The sequence below is a fragment of the Hermetia illucens genome, chromosome 1 (genome assembly GCF_905115235.1).
Source record: "Hermetia illucens chromosome 1, iHerIll2.2.curated.20191125, whole genome shotgun sequence".
Classification (NCBI taxonomy): domain Eukaryota; kingdom Metazoa; phylum Arthropoda; class Insecta; order Diptera; family Stratiomyidae; genus Hermetia; species Hermetia illucens.
The window spans coordinates 154,657,005-154,670,544 of NC_051849.1; the positions used below are offsets into that span (position 1 = coordinate 154,657,005).

Consider the following 13,540-nt stretch of genomic DNA (forward strand, 5'->3'; position numbering starts at 1 on the left):
CCAAAAGAATTAAATAATCTCGTGAGAGAGATACCCCATTCAAAACAAGTCAGAATACCGGAAGTTCGGCACTTTGGTTATAAAGTTTTGTTTTTATCTTATATGGGGAACTCAATATGTACGTTTTTCCACTCGTACACAGCTAACAATTCAAAACATTTCTTCATATATTTTCAAACTCCAAGATATATTTACATATTAACAACAGATATTGTGCTCATCCTAAACAAACAAACATTACCTGTATAATATACATACATATATATGTATGTACGCAATTGATCAGAATATCATCATGAATATTTTCCTCTTTACTCCGTGCACAAAAGCGCCCGAGATGGATGTGGTTATTATATTGGTGTGACGATGTCGCCTAGATGGTTTTCTTGAGCTGTACCTTTGGTTCCCGCTGGAATGTACGAAGCCATAAACAACTGTGCAACATCTATTGTTACAATATATGTTGCGACGTACTGACAGCAACTCGCGACCATGTGCTCGCAATCAAGTGGGCGCACACCAATGCATTGCATCACATACACGACACAAGCACTAGTCCTTATGCGCGGGATTTTGGTCGCGCAACTCCCATCGCGGTCGAAGATGTGCGATAATTTTTCGTCTCTATCAAATTTAAAAGAATGGGCTGGGAATTAAATCTCCTGTGTAGAGTCTTCTTGGCAAGTATATACATATATCTGTGTCGGGTAATCGGTACTGAACTAAAAGAAGCTAAAAAGTATTCCATTATAGCCCGCGACTCATAGATGATGCTGACGTCACAAACATCTTAGGACGCAAGATATTGGCGTGAAATACCAAAATTTGAACGTATATAGCTCTGTTAATAATATAATAGTTGGATTTACTGCAAACTTGATGATGTCCTATCTAGGATGAACTGAAGGGGTTTCCGGGCAAATTCCTTAAATATGGTAGCATGTTATTATTAATTTTATATGACCAGATATTTAACGGACCCAATTTCAAAAATTGAAACTCCCCCCCCCCCCCCCTTAAACTCAAGATAAAATGGCACTACTTACTATACGTAAAAGGATCAATAGACCACACGTGCTCATCAAATTTCGTGACAATAGGTTGAGCCATTTTCGATTAAATTGGTGTGTTGGACATACAGACAGACAGACATTGAATCTATTTTAATTTGTTTCACACAAAAAAGGCATGGATTGCCTTCTGGAACTTCTTCCTGTGGTTCTAGCGCAAAATAACGAAAATTCATTCTTTGTTTTCAACGATAATATGATCTAGTCTTACATTATAATATGCCCAGGATGTTAGAAGGATTTTTGCAAAAAATACAAACAAAATCATTGCCGTCTTTTCCAACTTTGCCACATTCCACATGTTCCAAATGTTTCTGATGTTACTGGTATTTTTGTTTCATAAATTTGGTTACCACTGTATTCACAAGGCACCAATGGGGCTGTTCTCTAAAGATTAGATCTAAATCTTGCGTAAGCAGAGATATGCAGAAACTTGAAACCAGTTTAATGGAACTGTTGCCTTTGATATCGCAAATTATTGAATCTAAAATTTCAACTCCGAAATACTTGACGCTATTTAAAGTTACTCGGATAATATCTGCAGTCTAAACTGAGGTAATGTTTTGTGTAGGTTTCTGTGAGCCTTGTATTACCCTTTCGTGACTCTTATTCTAATTCTAAGAATTTTAAATGGCACCCCCGACTTACTCCATATTTCAGAAGCTGACATCAGCCTACTATTTCGTATAAATATCATATTCCGTTTTCGAAGAGAATCTTAATAATCTTTCCAGCTGAAAAAAAAGATGTTACTCGTAGCCATTTATTTTCAATACATTTCTTAGAATGACTTTTTCAAATGGGCTTGTTATTTCCCAAAGGGTTTTCAACAAGATTGTTTTGATGGCCGGGTTGGATGATCAAATTAAATTTCTTTGTTTGGATACCTTCGCGCAAATTTGCTTTACCGGCCATTAATTCCAAAGAAATTGTGTGCAATCCACTCTCTTATTTTTCAATGTATTCTGTGCTTATGGTTGTGATATCTACATTAGCCCATTATATTCTCATTCCTTGAATAGAGGCATTAACGCCGATTAGAATTTCCAAAAGAAATAAAGGCATTGTTTTGTCGCTGGTTAATCTAAGAAAAGCTGACGTCGATAAAATGTCAAGAGTTCACCTTGATCGGGCCCCATTTCACATTTTCCTATCTTTTTGAATTTAATGAGACGGCAATTTATTTTAAGAACTGTTTGGAACTATTATATTTTAGGTAAGACGCTTTTGGTATACATAAATTAACTCTCTCAGCTTATGAACTGTGAAGGACTTTGCTTTGTCAGGGGACGTTGCTACCATTTAGTCGATTTTCGCCTATTCGTTTTTAGTGTAATCGGCGAAGGAGATTCATTCTGATCTTCTCCTTCGGACTATATAAAGCAAGTTTTCTGGTTGAAACATAGCCAACCCTGAGGATGATAACCTAAATGTCTGAGGACCAATTGAAGGACAAGCGTATCATAATCTAAAGTTTAAGTCAAGTACCTCCTCCTCAAAATCAGAATGGAAAACCCATTGATCATCTATGAATATCTATAATACAAAGATACATACAATGCGGTGGAACTAGTCTGGGTTTTTGGCCATTGGGGCATAGAAAGCGACAGTATTGGCCAATGCTGGTGCTGTCAATAACTGGGAACAGGCTTTCCATGAGAATGAGATTCAAGGAATAAATGCCATTAAACATACCAAAGTTTCCTGTCAGAACCAATCAAACATACTGCCGAAAATCAGTTAGATGTCCAGAGATATTGGGGTCATTCTGACTGCCTATAATTTACTGGTTGGATGTATGTTCAGAATAGGTTTATTAGAAGACGATACCTATCCTGTAGCGAGGAGGTCTACGGACTCATTAGACATAATTCTTCTTGAAGCATCGCATCCATTTATAGGAATATTGTGGTTCGTAAATAAATTCTGGATATTCTGGTAGATGGGGACGTCAAGTGTACAAGATAAATATAAGTACTCAGGGGCTGATTCTCTCCTCTTTATATCTAAGTAGTAAATGTTTTTGGATAATTAGATTAATTCATTCTTTACTTGCTTTAATACCTACTTCTTTAATTTCACGCGTCCATGGCAAAAGTATCAACGACAAGGAAAAAACGTCTCTGAATTCCGTAGATATTGAAACTGTATCCGCAAAATACTTTATTTGAAGCAATTTCGTGATGGTTATATAAAATCCATTTGTTAAGTACCCGTTTCAACTTAAATATTCTATTCCCAACATATGCCATATATGGGAGTTTTCGTTATACACTCTAATTGTAGCTATTTGATTTGAGAAGAAAGGTTCAGGTCAGAGCAACTGGCAGTCCGATTACCAAAAACTAACTTTCCTAATCCCGTCACTGTTCTGATAATAAACTTAACACTTTCGATCAATTTATTTCCTTCTTGTTTATTTACTGTGCCGGAGTATTTACGTTTTCATAATTTTTGGTGACCTCAATGTAATCAGCGGTGATTTTCTGCAAAACTTACCTTAAAGTATCAAAGGAAAAACGACTCTCTCCTTTTATGATCTGACATTTGAGATTAAGCAAGTATTTGTGAAGTGCAAAGCCCGCCAAAGTGACATCACTTTTCCATCGATGGTCAATTAAATCATCGGATGGGGTCGTCGCTGCATCCCCTGCCAAAAGATCGAGACTCACATACAAAACAAATTGCCTCAGGGTCAACGGTTAGCTTCTGAACTTTGGTTCCCCATTGCTTAAAGCCCTCCATCGCTAATTATGATAGCTTCCTGGTGTCGCTCAACAAATGGTGATACCTCAGTTTGGAGTACCTTGAACATCAAAACAATTGAACCAAACGTCTTTATTTGCTGTGCATGCACGTCAATTTAGTTGGTCTGAGTACCATAGATTGCTCAACGCAGGAACATATGCCTTCACTAGTCACTACAAATTGTACTATACTTTTTCCAATATTATTTGTGCTCTCATATGTTGGCAGCTAGTCCTAAGCTTAGTTCGAAGGAAGAGCAGCCTTGTTCGGTATCACTAATGGAGCTAGAGCAATTAGCTTTTCAAATATCTTAGTTTACGAGAAAAACGCGCGAATTAGAACTAATAACCCTTTTGAATCACCTAATTAATACTATTCAAAATTCAGTGGTGTTACTCCCAAGTACTACATTTTCAACATGTTCTTATGGACCCGTAGTATTTTGGAAGTGGCGTTGCTACTAAATCTATTCGCTTTAATTCATTGACATCTTTTTTTACAGTTTGTTATTTTAAACCAAGTTTGCGAAAATCGGTTTGCTTAGCTCAGTGTGTAGCATTTTCAGATGAGGTTGCTAAAAGAGTAGTACCCAAATAATGGTTGCTCCGGAAATTTCGCTACATATTAGACTAACACGTACAGGAATTCAAATTTTGGTACTTGCTTTTAGTGACTTTTAAACAATTCTCTGCAATTTATCATTGGCATTAAATTTTAAATTAGATTTCTTGTCTAAAGTAGGATTAGATAAGGATTATAGGATTTAGAAAAAATATAAAGAGTCACATGGTTATCTATGGTTATTCTTTCCAGGCAAATGCATTCAGGTAGCCTTTTCACGTTGAGTTGCAATGGGGTGGTGGTTGCAGCATATAGCAATCAAAATTCTGGCAACGCCTTCCTGTAAAAATTGACTGCATTATTGCTCCTCCTTTGTGATTAACTTCTATCGTTGGGGAATATGCTTCTTTGTTTCAAGCGGCGCGTCCGAAACTGAACTGACACTGTCATTCTTGAATATCATCTGCATCGTCATGCTTGTAATTTTCATAATTACACAGCAGCTTTAGGCTATCCTGGCATTCCTCTGCATCATCACTCCGGTTCTGAAATGTCATCCATCATCCTGTTCGCGCAGCAATTCTCTTTTAGACATCATACATTTTTTAACATCCTTTGCACTATCAGACTAATCCGAAGCTAGCATCAAAACTTTGCACCCTTTTTGAAAACACGAGTCACCTACTCGTAGTATTTCTATTACCAGCTGTCCCATTCAACTTTGGTGTGGTTCCTCCCCTTTAGTTCTGCACGCCTTGCTGTTTTCTGTCATTTTTTACAAGAAAATCAGAAACAATAACAAAAACAATTAAAACAATTTGCATGACAGCAATGGGCATGCGACTTGACAGCAATGGAAACGATGGGCTCCATTCAAACTTTAGGAAAGTACCACTTAGGTATCACGCACGCAACGCAATCTCCTCCTTTATTAAGCGTTTCACAACTATAGGGAAAACCACTGACTGTCGTTGGGGTCGTGTAAAGCGAGGAGGGAGGAGTGGACAATTCTATAAAAATGGCGTGCAGCTTGCGAGGCTTAACGTCCCTAGCTATAGTTGTAACACGCCTGCAATTTGACTAAGGGAATTCTGAAACGGGATGAGAAAGTATAAGGAAAAATATTTTGGGGGACTTTGGAGAACTTAATAAAATGTATGCCTGGAAGTGTGAGGAAAGTTATAAATTGCAAAAAGCATTTCGCCTATTGTTAGGTCCTTACTTACTATGGAAACTTCAACCAAAGTGGTTTAGGAGCAAAAGTGAAGATGACAAGACATTTAGGGTAGTTACATTGAAACCCACTTCCACTTTGTTTTTTCAATGAATTATTTTGTAATATGTACCGACCAAGAAGATTTGAGAAATGGAATTCAATAAAAAAATGTTTATTTTTCTCTAATGGGATTTCTTCTGTCCGTTTAAAGTCACTGGTCATATTTGCCTATAGAGTCTAGAAGAAATGTGGTTAAAATTCTTTCCTGTCTCATAATTTGTTGAAAACACGAAGAAGCGAAGCCTTGTTAACATACTCAACTAGAGTTTAACATCCTTTATTTAAACGATTCGCTCTCGAGCATTGTTTTCATTCAGATGTTGCGTTTTATTTTGACTTAATTTTCATGATGGGTAAATATGCTTTTTAGTACATGATTGGGTTTAGCGTGAGTACCTGCCATGTAGGCATAATCCCGCGATCCTCTTCGGACGCGGATTAATTTGGCTACCGCAATGAGATTCCCGCCGCGACTGGCACAGTGGTACTGGCAAGCTAAGTATTCTACCCTCCCTATAACTAAGGAGGAAGTCACAACCCCACACTTGAGCCCACAGAACTCTGCCCGCGATATATGACAGCTACGATGAAACTCCCACAAGGAGTCAACCACAAATAACCGGGCCCAGAGTATATTTTCCAGGAATTCTCCTGGATCATATGTGTTTATATTGGCATCGCGCGCTATTCTATGGTAATAGATAACTTTCGGTGGACTTTTGTGGCAATAGTCGCTTCAAATGAGTCCAATTACAGATTTGAATCTAACTGCCTTCCTCGAGTACGTAGGGATAGGTTTTCAGAACAAATTCCATTCTCATTTTTTTTGCAAATTATTCAAAATATCTATCGTTAGTATACGGAACTTTAGCAGCGCCAGGCGATCAATCACACATAAAAATAACCAAAAAATTCACTAGTGTTCGCCATTTGGTGGATGATCAAAACTTCAGTTCAGAATTAAACCGAATTTAGAGTAAGTTTTCTAATAAAACGAATACCGACAACATAATCCGCAAAGGAAGAGTTGAGGCGGAATTGGTAAATGAGAGCATGAAGTTCTGTAAATTTATTATCATGAAAGAAATTCTTGGAAGTTCACATTCGATGATCCTGACGCATAGTCTACATAATGTTCGGAACTTAAGGGTACCAGTTGTCCTAATATCCTAACATTATTAAGGAGCTGATATCATTTTCTGCTTAAACATTATGGCAATTGTCGGGCACCATACAAATTGGGGGCTACAGACAAAACACCACATTGTTTCCGCTATTATCACTCCCACTATGAGGTCCGTGGAGCTGCCTCACTCAAAAAAATATACTTAATGTGGTCAGTATTACGCTCACCCGTGTTTATTACCCTCACTCGACTTAACTATTTATTCGACTGGTATCCGGCAACTATTGTTTCGACCATGTTTTCCTACAAATTTAAGCGTACCTCACTATGGGGTTACGTATCCTACTGGACTCGGTAGCGTCTGTTTGCACAAACAGCTACGCTACCTTTTAGAGCACTGTCTTGCCTACGGTAAGTTTGAACATCATCATTGTAGTTTTTACATATGTTACATGTGTCTTTTCGCTTGAAGTAAAAAGAAAGACAAAAAGCACGTGTTATATTTTTTAGGGTGCTCTTTTAACTCTGTTTGTCTGCCACGGTTGAGTTGATTGTTTCCTGCTTGTGCTTCTTCTACTTGGATATTAGTCAAGCTCAGGTGGGTAGTTTTCGGTTGCTGGACACTATGTATTTTGCATAGTTGGTGCAAAACAAGTTCAACAATTTCTGTTTTGCGCAGAATTTATACTGTGGAAAGCCGACTGCTGCAGCTTTTCCATGTCCAGAGCCCGCTATGTTACACCTTCTAGTGTTTTGTTATAGACGTTGATATTGACATATATGTGCGTGGTTTACCCTAGTTTTCAAAGTACCAGTTGAAAAGTCTTGGAGCTGTGCATGTATATAGCTAGCCACTGACCCCTACTTTGACATGGCTGCCTTTTTACAGGTGCTGAACTGTTGTCGCAATCTATACAGAAAGTTGTCAAGGGTTCTTTAGGAGATTGCCTCATGTTGAGCAATTTTCTCACTAGGTCCTCAGATGTTTCGTGCTTTAGATAATTTCTAGGCAATAGCTTCTCAGCCTCCTCAAAGGCCGATGACTGACTCATAAGTCTCACTCTCCCCCCAAATCCCAGCTAAAGTTATGTTCTTTGTAGAACTATTTTTCGGCTCAAAAGAGAGAGAGGGAGAAAATTGTTTAAATGCCAATAAATCCCTTCTAAATTTCCTATAGATGTCGCTAATTCCAGCTGCCTTTGCAGCTGTGGTGCCTATTTATCGTTTTCCAATCGGAATACGTTAGATTATCCAATTCTATCGCTTTCTTGTAGATCGATTGAAATTTATTTACTAATGTTAACCTGGTTGTCCTTTATAATTACTTCTGATAATATAATCTACTCAACAAATGTTCTAAATCTATTGTTGCTTCCTTTCGTCAGCCCTTCCTGTCAATCTTTGAAGGGTTGGCGGCGGTGACTCGTTGACGTCGGTCCTTCAATGATACCGTCGGGTCGCTTGGTAATTACGGCTTCGTCTAGGACAGACGCAGCTTATCAGACACTCAACTCTGCCCTAGGAAAAGCGTGACCGAAGTAGGGGCAAGTTACTCCCCCATCGGACCGGTAGAAAGTGAATGAGGGCTTAGAATTCCTCATTCCTTAAACAAAAATTTCCCTATTGAGTCAAGCTTGGTTTTAAACTCTCATTGCAAAACCGACACTATCCAAAGCTCCCTTTCTTATATTAAGTCCAATTTTTCTTTTGAGGACTGTTTTAAGTCCGGATGTTATCGTAGTTCGGTCGTGTTTTCGCCCATTGGAATGTAGTCCTCCGCGGCGACTCGTCGGTGGTGTTCATAGTTTTTTCTCCTCCTCCTTTTGTGTCGCGCTGAATATTTTCTGTGTGCCTTATGTTCCCTCAAACTTTTCCTGTTATTCGCCATTAAAACAGTCATATCTTCGGCGCCGGAATTTAATCCAACTACTTCTTCGGCTGCTATATTGAAAGTCTGCTCCAGATCACAGATTTATGGACCTACTGGCGAAATTCAGCAGTAGCTTTATACTACTCTGCTATTCAGTTTTTAAATTTCAAATTGGCAGGTTAGGCTGGTCTTTATTCCACAAATCTTTAAGATTCGATTCTATCTGGTTGAAGGCAGTACCATCTGGGTATGCAATCCATATACGTCAACTTTTTTTTCCAATCTTCAAACTACTTGCTTGAGGCATATACTTCAACTACTTCAACAACTGCTTTCCGCGAAGTGATAACTCAAGTCGTAGGACTGGGAAAAATCCCAAGAAGCGCGTTCAAGATTGGATCACTGTGATAATGTTTCTGCAACACATAGAGTGCTCTCAGTATGCTTTAACTTTTCTCATGCCTAAGACATCGTGTATAATGTTGTGTATGGACCCAAAGTGACCTCAAGGTCGGTTATTATCTCCCTGATCCTCATCTATAACCATAATCTTCTTAACGTTTGGTGGTTGGATCACCGCAATAAAGTAAATTATCAAGCACAGTACGGCTTGCTTTAAACTGTTTGCACCACCAGAGTCTCCCTAACCCACGCAACCGTTAACATTTTAAACTTTTCTGCACCAAATACTTTGTTAGGAACACAAAATTAGGCAATCTTTTTGCTCAACTAAATTCCGTATTGCGAAATTCACAGGACGCAAACAACGCTGGCTCGTTCACAGAGCTATCACACACAAACTTATAACAGATTGCGTTCAAACATATTACTGATATCGTAACAAGAAAAAAATGGCAATATCTCAAACGCGGCTTTGTTCGAATGGGTTATATTGGGTATTTTTAATTTGACGAGTGCTGTAAGCGAGACAGTTGAGCCCCAGCCTCTCGATCTCATTACCACGGGTTCGATTCCGATCCTAGATGCTTGTGCAGCATTAAGTTTGATGATAATGAAACTAAAAGACAGTCTCATTAGAGGTGGAAAAAAGCAAGCTTATTCTTAGAATACTAGCGCAGGCTTGCATCGCGCAATAGGTTTCGTCGCCGTAAACGGACGTTGGTAGCGATAAAATAAAAATGACTAAAATAAGTCAAAAGAACGTTAAAAAGCACGTACTTAAATGTTCGCTTTTGTGAGATGTGTGTGTGTATATAAAAAATTATCTTCTTCAATTATTCTCTCGACATGGATTCGTCGACCCGTTTGAATGGTTCCAAGAATGACAATCTTAAGAGGGAATTGAGAGGCACTATCATTCCAATATGTCTGGTGCACGATTTGCTCGCAATTTGCAAGGTAATCTTCGATTTGTAAAGCCAAAGTATCTCCCGCGTACACGAAAAGGATGATTGTGAGCACGGGAGGTTTCAAGCCAGTTGTCAACCACTGAACGCTATTTTGACCATTTGCATACTAATCGAAAACATATCTGCAGATAAAGGGTGGTTTCCTTCATATGCTCTATTACGTGCCGAATTAAAATATGAAGAATTCAAGTCCATATCAGCGGTACTCTTTGTGATTTGTTGGTGCTGCACTTTAGTGCAATGGTCAAAGTTCAATTTGTCCTCGTGGTTAATAATAGCCAACTCGGATGTTAATTTGGGTTAGATCGTTTGCTACTGAAGCAGAGGGGATAGAATTGATTACATGGTTACCATGCACCACTTGGCGGGATTTAGCTACCGCTCGCGGTTACCTGAATCGGCCCTGTGAGTTGGGTCTCAAGAAAACACTCAAAATCTTCCATGGGGAATGAGCGGCCTGACGGATTGGCCAGGCAAGGCTCTGCTCTTGGCAGTCCCTCGGGGAATACAGTCGGTGTTCCGGTGGCGGCTGCCGGGGGCCGAGTCTACTCGCACTACCTAGCAGCCGCGGGCCTGAGATGGCGAAGGCTTACAAGCTGTGCCAAGTCAAGGAGAATTTGGCCCGCTTATAATATAGCCCGATCACGAGAGCTCCTGTGCCAGACGCGTGCAAATGCATTCAAGATTACGGCGGTCCGCACGGGGCACTGGCCCATAGGGGACCATGCCGCTGGGCTCGGCTTACCCTACAACTCGCATTGCCGAAGCTGCGGAGAAGGAAGGGAAACCCTCATGCACTTTCTCTGCGATTGCCCGCCTCTGGCTCGAGTCAGGCTGCGGACACTGGGTAAACCATTCTTTGGGGACCTTAGTGAGATTTCTAGCTGCAGGGTCGGAGAGCTGCTTTCCTTGGTGAATCCTACGGGTTGGCTCTGAAGATCCGAGCCAGCTGGACTCTGCTTCCCTGTTCCTATAACAACAGTCACGGTCTTAGGAGTTTGTGGCATCAAAACGGCGCACCAAAGCGCTAACTGGGCTCCCCGGAGCGGCCACTGATACCTACCTACCTTCCATGCTTGTCGTAACAGGCGACTAAAAGGGATGGAAATTTGTGGGTTAGCAACCTGCAAATTTTGAAATGTTAGTGCTACTAAAACATGAACAACGCCTTGGCTATCGAAAGCAATTACTCTATGTCACAACAAAAAGGATCTGGTACTTTCCATAAATATCAAGTTCAAGCTCGAAGAAAGGGCCCAAAAGGCCCTTCTTACCCTGACCCTGTCGCCAATAAAATTTCTCAGGAAGTGTGATCATTATTGACAAATTCCAAACAGCGAAGGAGAACGACTTTACTATAAATATTTTTCGTCAGGATATATGTCGGTGGAATCATTGAAACCGTAGACCTAGACTAGCCCAGATGCTGCAGATACCAAAGGCTAAATAAATTGTTCTTCTTCTGTGCTACTCGCGATGGCTTATTCTTCCATTTTAAATCGTCACAGTTCATCGTCGGACTGAAACTCGATTTTTCCATTTCACAATGGATCAATTTACACTACCAACAAAACCCCATATGACAGTAATTCACTATTAGAAACTGTTGAAGAGGACTACAAATTCTCGAGGGATTCCAGGGAGAATATTCAAGTGTTCATTTCGTTGCTCCCTCGAAGACTTGACACAAAATCCTATTCAGCCTAGGGATATAATCCACTTGCTGCAGAATTTTGGATTTCTAGGAATTTTCCGATGTTCCTTTGGACGCACTGGTGCATAACTCGAGCGCCTGCATTATTCGAATGACAGCGGCGATGCCTATCAAACTTGACATGCTTGTATCAAAATTATTACGGAGGATGTTGCGAAAAACAATAAACTGTTGGATAGTTTGAAAATCATAAATTAAGCCATTCGCCGGATTCAGCGTAAATTTCAAATTGTATTGTAAATTACGTTGTATTGTTCAAGCCACATCCATTTGAAATTTGACGGAGATGAATTTACAAATGAAGGCTTGCATCAAAGCTATTGTTTGTGCGGATCGAGACTATAAATTGTGTGAAATCATCGTAGATTTGCAAGTCCTAACGAGCGGATGGGAGAAGACAACCGAAAAGAATGAGCAATTAGAGCGATGGAATGGAGTTAGACCCTTAGCAGTGGAAGGGAAACCCACTAAGGTAATTCTTCCCCGAATTTGTTTTTCAAGCGTACCGCATTCCACCACTTGAATCGCGGGCTGGAACAAATCTGAATTTAAGAATTGAAAAGGACTTGAGTTCACTTGGAGGATTAAGTTTAATCTCTTTAATTGCACTTGTGCCAAGTCCCCGAAATAACTGGGTTTTCCTTCTCATCCCCTTGACTTTCCTCCATGCACTCTCGTATTTTTGGGATGAAATATTCGCCAGTGCATGTCAGAGCCATGGCTCTATCCAGCTTTTTGTGTCATACCATTTCATTCGTTTCTCTGCCAGTCCCACAATAGCAAAACCAATTCATCTTCTGCTTGATTTTGGAAGTGGCCTGCACCCAGCGCGATTGTATGTATGTGTGTTTTCATTTCCTAATCACGATAGTTTGAACCAAAACAGCGGATTGGTTCGAAAACATTCGCAAAGTCAAATGCGGATTGTGTGCGCTCTTACGAAATCAACGTTCGGAAAACGTCATCAATCCTTGGATATCACTGGCGGAGCGGTTTCAGCTCATAACATTGGGATTACGGTGGCAAAGGGTTGTTTACTGCCTTTTGGGCGAATCGGTGGGGACAGAAGGTCTTTTAGAATGTGTCTGCGATGAATGGTTACTGTGTGCGAACAAACGATGGATGCGGAAAAAGCCGACAAACCATAAGATGAAGCACACCAGGGAACGTCCATTAAACACAAAACATGGCACTAAATTACATTCGTTGGATGCAGCTCAACAGTGCCTTGGCAAAGCCAGCTCTCAGACTTTTTCCCACCAGATAGCTCAATGCGCGTTTCTGTTCCGGCTTATTCTCTATCTTTTCTCGCTTCGAGGTTTTTATATTACCCTCCAGAGACACCCAGGCGCTCACACTGAAATGGCTTTACAAAATAAAATATTCTTATGCGAGCTTCAGTATATTCCTCTGTTGAACAAATGGAAATTCATAAGGCGGATGTCCTGCGAAAGGGTTTCATTCTGCTATACATTTCGCCTGGTTTAACTTAGATAAGAAATTATATGAATTCAATACTTCCCTTATAAGCATGTATGATATCTTTTGGTCGAGGAGCTGTGAATCGAGGATGCAGGACCTATGTAGTAAGTTTTTGCCACCTCAGCTATGGGGTCGCTACTTTTGGCGTCGTGCCTATTGGGTTGTAACTCGAATTGCTAGCCTAAACAAAGCGAAGATATAATATCCCACAGGAAAAATAAAATTTTCAGTATTACGTCAGAAAGAAACATCCGAGGGTATGGGCTTTTACTCTAGTTCAGATGTGGCTTTGTTTCCAATACAAATTTTTAGTAGAGGAAATC

At 40.0% G+C, this 13,540-nt stretch overlaps 1 protein-coding gene across 10 annotated transcripts in view; it reads left to right on the forward strand.

The window, feature by feature from the left end:
• LOC119647833 (neural-cadherin) overlaps positions 1 to 13,540 on the forward strand; it is a 1,165,868-nt gene that overhangs the window by 1,050,296 nt on the left and 102,032 nt on the right. The gene's annotated exons all lie outside the window — the stretch shown is intronic.